Here is a 6,995-nt window from a genome sequence, read left to right as displayed (position 1 = left end):
AGGGCGTTGCCATACCCTGGTTTGACAAGTTCGTGTGCGTGCTCGCGTGCTCGTCAGCCACTGGCCCGGGCGCGGTGCAGAGCAGTACCTTCTTTTAACAGGCCCAGCGGCCTGAATGAGTGTTGCCAGCGGGTTTGGCTCTCGGTCCCCGAAAAGATGAAGGTTATGCCCTTCTGTGACCGTAGTGGCGACCGTCGGATTCCACCCCACTTTGTCGCTACAGGGGCATAAACTTAGGGGATGGTTTTGAGCAAATTCACACATTTTTGGCTGCTGCGCGAAAACGAAAAGTCCTACCGCGTCCCAATTGTGATCACAGGTCCATTCCTTGGTTTTGTTTTGATGGTATTTAATACTTACAACGGTTGGAATCAATAATTAAATCGACGAGGTACAAGATGTGTACATCTTTATTGTGTTTCATTCCCCAGTTCACCTAAAAACAACTAATAAAACAGTGTCCCCGAATCTAGACCTCAGCGTGACGGAGTTGACAATAGGTGTAGATTTATCAGGGAAAGGGGTTATGTAGAACAAAACTCATGAAAACATGAAATTCGATCAATTTGAGGAAAAAATTGGCCCAGATCGAGAGTTTGCGTCATCTCATGTTCTTCTCAACACACAAAATATGTTCAGTTTCGGAGCGTATGTTTTTGTGGGCAACCTCTTCTAACAAAGATTTTTTCAATACCTAGCCGTGTACAGGACGTGTTTAGGCTAACAATGATGTTGAATCATTTATTCTACCTAAAGAACACCTGTGTTACCGATTTTCTTCCCTCTTTTGTGTTATTAAAGTGATTTATCTGGTGTATGGTGTGACGGAGTTGACGTCAACTCCGTCACGCTCGTCGAAAGTTTTATGAAATTGCACATTAAAACGTTATTTTGGTCCAGATAATTAAAGGAAGTAGTATTGCTACCTTTTTATACATTCTCACTCTATTTTTCTATTAAAATATTGCCTATACAGGCTCCGTCCACGCCAAGCGGTGAGGGCTTTTTTGATGGTCTCCGATTTTGTTCAAAATCGGCACAGACCTAGGTCTATACTAGTCTGATAACGTCCCAAAAGGAACAAATTCTATCTTAAACCGTTTGGCCGCCACCACGCCCCGAACATCGACATTTTTCGGCCACTTTTGTGCACCGCAATTTTAAACTCGCTCTAGTTTTGGTCCCCGTGACGCAGACAAAAATTTTTTGAACCACGGGTAGAGGCGCTGGTGGGCGTCAAGTAGCCGTACGCCAACACGATGCGCGGGCGTGGGCGCGGCGTTACGGACCCGCCGTAGGCGCCTAACACAAAATCGACGAAATCTCGAAAAACGCATTTTTTTTATTGATTTTATTTCGTGAGATCCTGCGCTTATATACTAGAACATCTCCACAAAAATTCAGAGTGGGCGCTCAATGGGATCACGTTAATCCCATCGAAAGAAGAGGTTTGCCGCGCCAGAAGCTGTTTAAAAGCGCGCAGCGCGCGCCGCCCGCCCGGCGGGGCGGGGCGCCAATCGAACTCAGCCGGCCGGCAGCGCGCGCACTTTCAAACAGCTTCTGACGTGGCGAAACCACTCTATCGCTGGGATTAACGTGATCCCATTGAGCGCAGACTCTGAATTTTTGTGGAGATGTTGCTAGTATATAAGCGCAGGATCTCATGAAATAAAATCAATAAAAAAAAATGCGTTTTTCGAGATTTTGTCGATTTTGTGTTAGGCCCGTACGGCGGGTCCGTAACGCCGCGCCCACGCCCGTGCATCGTTTTGGCGTACGGCTACTTGACGCCCAACAGCGCCTCTACCCGTGGTTAAAAAATTTTTTGTCTGCGTGCACGGGGACCAAAACTAGAGCGAGTTGAAAATTGCGGTGCACAAAAGTGGCCGAAAAATGTCCATGTTCGGGGCGCGGTGGCGCGGTGGCGCGGTGGCGGCCAAACGGTTTAAGATAGAATTTTTTCCTTTTGGGACGTTATTAGACTAGTATAGACCTAGGTCTGTGCCGATTTTGAACAAAATCGGAGACCATCAAAAAAGCCCTCACCGCTTGGCGTGGACGGAGCCAAAAGTGATATTTTAGGAAATATTTTTGGAGCTTCCCCGGCCAACCCAACCTCTCGAGCACTAAGTATTTTTAAAACTTCTAAAACAATACTTTTACCAAGTAGTTTTCGCGGAGGCTTTTCCGGTCGTTCTGCAAGTGTGCCCCTGACACTTTAAAGCAGAAAAATGGAAATTATACACGAAAAAATTGTAAAATTTTTGAAAGGCTAATTTTGCACTCTACCGTGGAATCACCCTAGCACCGTCTCTACATGATGGAAAAGAATACATATGATGAGTGGAATCATTAGTACCACAATCAAGCACAATACGTTTCCTTGTACCTTTCCCCATTTTCTACTTGAATCTGCAATGAATAAACAAGAAAACAAATGATTGTTTCTTTTTATATATATACACTAGTTGAAGTGCTAACCTTTCCCAAGCATGTGGTCTACATCCACGTGATGTGGTATAATCCAAGAATCCTAGTGAGAGAAGTGAAGACAAAGCTGTTATGCAAAATGAGAAATTTTAAATGGGTGGGGGTCTGTTCAGGCGACAGCTTTACTGCATTTTAACATTGTGAAATATTTACTAACTGAAAAGGGCTGTGCATAATTTTCAGTGTGCACAGAGATTCCCTTGGACTATTTGATAACATTTCTAATTTCTGAACCACCTTTAAAGGAGACAAAAGGAACTTTGGAGAGCTCTGTGTCCACAGTTTTTCTATTCCAATACTTAAGCTCAAGTCAATTTGTTGATAGCTAATATGACAGTTTCAATAATTTGGAATGCTGTGCTGGAGAAATCAAATTATCAGATGAAGTTGCTTTGTTCTTTTAATGTATGTGAAAATTAAGTAAATCACAATTCAAAAGGTGTTTTTAAATTCAATTAGGTTACAAAATTGAGATAAAAGGGATTAGGTTTGCAACAATTTATTTGCATGAATTCAAAACAAAGGATCTGTCTAAAATTAGACTTAACAAAACAAAATCAAACATAAACATTTGCTATCAACAAAAATTGAGTCAAACGGAGTTATTGGAAGTAGAAGAGCTGGCTGAAGTCTTCGGCTTCTTTGTAGGTAGACATGGGCGCCGACTGGATTTTTATCGGCGGCGGCGTTTGGCCTAAAATTTGTCGGCGGCGGCGGCGCCGCCGGCGTTGACGCCGACGCACCTCTCGGCGGCGGCGGCGGCGGCGGCGGCGGCATGACCGGCGTCCACAACTAAAATTCGGCTTTAAAATGTTCTGAAAACGACAAATACGCAAATATTGCGCTATTGTTGCAGGAGCACAGGTGTGACGAGTAAGGTTTTCCCATTCCATCATGTTTTCAGTTATAACTACTTTGGCTGAACCTTGATATGCCCTATTGTAGTGCTGTGTACATCGAAGATACACTTCACCGTGTCCCTCATTTTGTCCATACTGGTACTGGTTGTTATAATGATAATAAAATCCATCACCACAGAAATAGATTTGAGTACCCTCCCTTTTACCCCTGATACTTTGAACCACCATTTTAACACTATGGTGAACACAATAATGAATAGCAATTCGACAGAGGCACACACGAAGTCACGTCACGTACTGTAATGGCGGTACTGATGCATGAGTAAGCACTTTCAGCAAGTGCAATGAGTCATACACAGTTGCGCACTTGTCCGCCAGGGCGCAACACGGTCGCGCGTACTAGAACACTAGAGGCCGGGAGTCATGCGCTGCCCCCCCCCCCCCCTCTCTTCATTACTAGAACACTAGAGGCCGGGAGGCATGCGCCGCCTCCCCCTCTCCCTCAGCACGCTTAGCACTAGAAGACTGAAGGTAGCGAGTCTAGGACGAAGGCGAACCATATACCACCCACAATGTTTGGCACCGCTAGTCGCCGCTAGTATATTCCAGCCTGAGTGTTAACCATTACGGTGGAGTGAGTCGGTGAGCGCCGTCTTGCCAGCGAGGACCTTCCCTTCACCGCCTTTCCTGGAGCATCCCGTGCGCGGGGTTTTAGATCTTACAGTCGCACGCGTGACGGTACAGTCACGACCGTGACAGGATTGTGTTGCCACTGCCTACCACCACACCACCACGTTCTCTGAATTACGTTATTTCTCACAGGCCGCCCATGCAGACTATTCCCCTGCACTGCACCTGTCGTGTTTGTGTTGCGACATGGTGTGAAGCGACTTTCGCGCGGCCTAACGTTCTACAGGGTTGTCCACATACCCCTTCCTTTATTTTGCTTATACTGTACCGCATGCAGGCGTGCGGGCGGGCTTGCCTACCGTCACTTACTGTGGGCTTATGGCCCCGTGCGAGTATGCAGCCCCCCCGCACGCCTGCATCCGGTACGGTATAGGCAAAGTAAAGGAACAGGTCTGTGTACAACCCTGTGCACTGTACGCCCGCGATGAGGAAATGGAACATTAACAAGCACTACTATCTGTAACCGTTCAGGCGCTAGAGGGTCTTGTTTGACGAAAATAAGTTCAAAATTGCTGTAGTGAACAATTAAATGTAAAAGAAGAGGTAAGAAACTCCCTCCCCCCAGCCCAAAAAACGTTTTCTAAGCAGAAGGGTGGGTTGTAGTCGCGGTGTTTCACCGTTACATCCCTTTCTCGAGTCTTTGGGGCAAACTTAAAGACGACGGGTTTAAGCGGGCCGAAGGTTTGCCCCAAAGACTCGAGAAAGGGATGTAACGGTGGAACACCGCGACTACAACCCACCCTTCTGCTTAGAAAACGTTTTTTGGGCTGGGGGGAGGGAGTTTCTTACCTCTTCTTTTACATTTAATTGTTCACTACAGCAATTTTGAACTTATTTTCGTCAAACAAGACCCTCTAGCGCCTGAACGGTTACAGATAGAGCCAAACGGACGAAATTTTCGCCCACAGGGCTCTACTTTGACGAGTTACCCCATAAGAGAGCATAAAAACAAATTACTTTTGGGGAGAATTTTTGAACCTTGGATACTCTCATTCACACCCTTAGGGGTGGTTGCCAGGATTTGCCGTAGGCGTTCCGTTCTCTAGGAGTGGACCTTAAGATACCCTGAAAATTTCAAGTCTCTAGCACATCTCCTTCTAGTGGAACAGACAGACAGACACACACGAGGTCGTTTGCATAAGCCCGCTGGATAGCTTTTTCAAAGCAGAAGGGCGGGCTAAAAATCCACGAACGTGACGGTATAGGGATCTGGTGGCCTGCAAGGGAATCGCCTAGCTTTCAATGATCTGATGAAAGGTTCTTTCCTTTATTTTGTTGCCTGGAAGGGGCAGAAGCGGTGCGAGGTCGTGGAACCTCGCCGAGTTGCAGGCGCACGGTGCGCAGCTGCGGGCGATGCAGCCCCTGGGCCTGGCCGCGGTGCATCCGGGCACGGGGCGGGCGGGGTGGCCGAGGTGGACCGGGTGGACGGGCCAGGTGCGGCCGCACCCACAGCAGCAGGTGGAGCGCCTCTCCCTCGTTGTGGCGTCAGCGGGCCAGCAGCCGGAGGGGAGTCCTCCCGCTGACGCGGTGCAGCCCGTGGGTTAGTCTGGTCCTTGGGTCTATTTTACAACTTTTGACCAGCACAAACTGCACTCCACACTCACCGCTGCCTGAACGCGACTGCCTGTCCTCCAGCGCCCCGAGGGCTTCCCTGCCCCGCGGCCGCGCTCGCCGCGGCCGCCGGTCGCCGAGCGGCAAGCGCGACGGGGGAAGGGGTGCATTGCTGAATTGCACTTCCGACACCATCGCCTCTGCTGCCCACGCCGCGACTCTTAGATTTGCACCTACTCGGTGAAGCCCTCGTTATCTACCTATAACAGTGCGGGTATGCAACCCGCCCGCACGCCTGCATCGGGTACGGCGCGCCCAGAGTACAGACGGTGGACGCTGCGGGGTTTCACATCCCACGGCCACATGTGTGACGGTGTTGTAACGACTGTGACGGGTTTGCTTTGCCACTACCTTCCACCACGCCACCACGTTCTCCGATTTACAACATCTCATAACGAAGGCGAGCTGAGCGTCCCGTGCGGTCGCAACGTGGAGCTTGTCGGCCGCCGAGGTATGGATCAACCTGCGGAAGGGCGTCTACACGGACGTCTTCGGGCTGATCCGCTGGCAGGAAGAGCTCGGCTGGCACAAAGCGATCTCAAAGCACGCTCTCGCGGCCCTTGAGGTGGTGGGTCTGGGTCGCACGTCTCATCGACAATCGGAATCAGTCATCATTGCAGTGCCCCCTCCCCCCACTCCCGCTCTTTGTTGTAGCTGTTGCCGTGGTGGAGGAGCGGGTGCCATTCGCACCCACTTGCCACTTGCCTTGCCATGGTAGAGTGGCGGCCCCATTACACACGAGAAATGTGCATCGAAGGCATTACTGTAATCCCCCTTACGTTCCGGTGCTGGTCGAGGTGATCTCCAACTCAGGTCCTATTTAAGCACATTGCTCCACAGAGTCTGCGTGGCCTGCTCGCCGACGAGGAGGCAGTCCTCGCGCGCAGGCAGACGCTCTTTGACTGCGTGCTCTACTACCTGGGCGCAGGACGTGAGAAACCCTCTTGTTCCTCATCCTCGCTCGCTGGCGCCAGCGCTTGGAGGCGGCACAAACGCCACTTATTGCTCGGTGTGCGCGTTGTCTGCTCAGTGCCTTACCGTGCGACGTCTCGACGACCATCCTGCGGCGCCGCCCCCGCCGCCCCCTGGTCATCCTCCGGGTGGAGCCCCGGGCGGGGCAGCACCGGCAGCACCGCGGAGGTCGGTGTCTGCCGTAAGGGTGTCGCGGGCCGCTCTGCTGCGCGCTGCTGGGGGCGGCCTGCGGCCGAATGCAGCAGGTGCTGCACCCCCGCGAGCCCCGCGCCGGGCGCCACCCGCACCGGGGGCCCCGCACAACCACCGAGCCCCAGCTGCCGCACAAGCCGCTCCAGCCTCACGCCAAGCACCACCCGCACCGGGGGCCCC

Source organism: Frankliniella occidentalis, unplaced genomic scaffold (genome assembly GCF_000697945.3).
Source record: "Frankliniella occidentalis isolate FOCC.00 unplaced genomic scaffold, Focc_3.1 Scaffold12, whole genome shotgun sequence".
Classification (NCBI taxonomy): domain Eukaryota; kingdom Metazoa; phylum Arthropoda; class Insecta; order Thysanoptera; family Thripidae; genus Frankliniella; species Frankliniella occidentalis.
The sequence above is the reverse complement of the archived record's forward strand: the minus strand, read 5'-3'. Positions refer to the sequence as shown.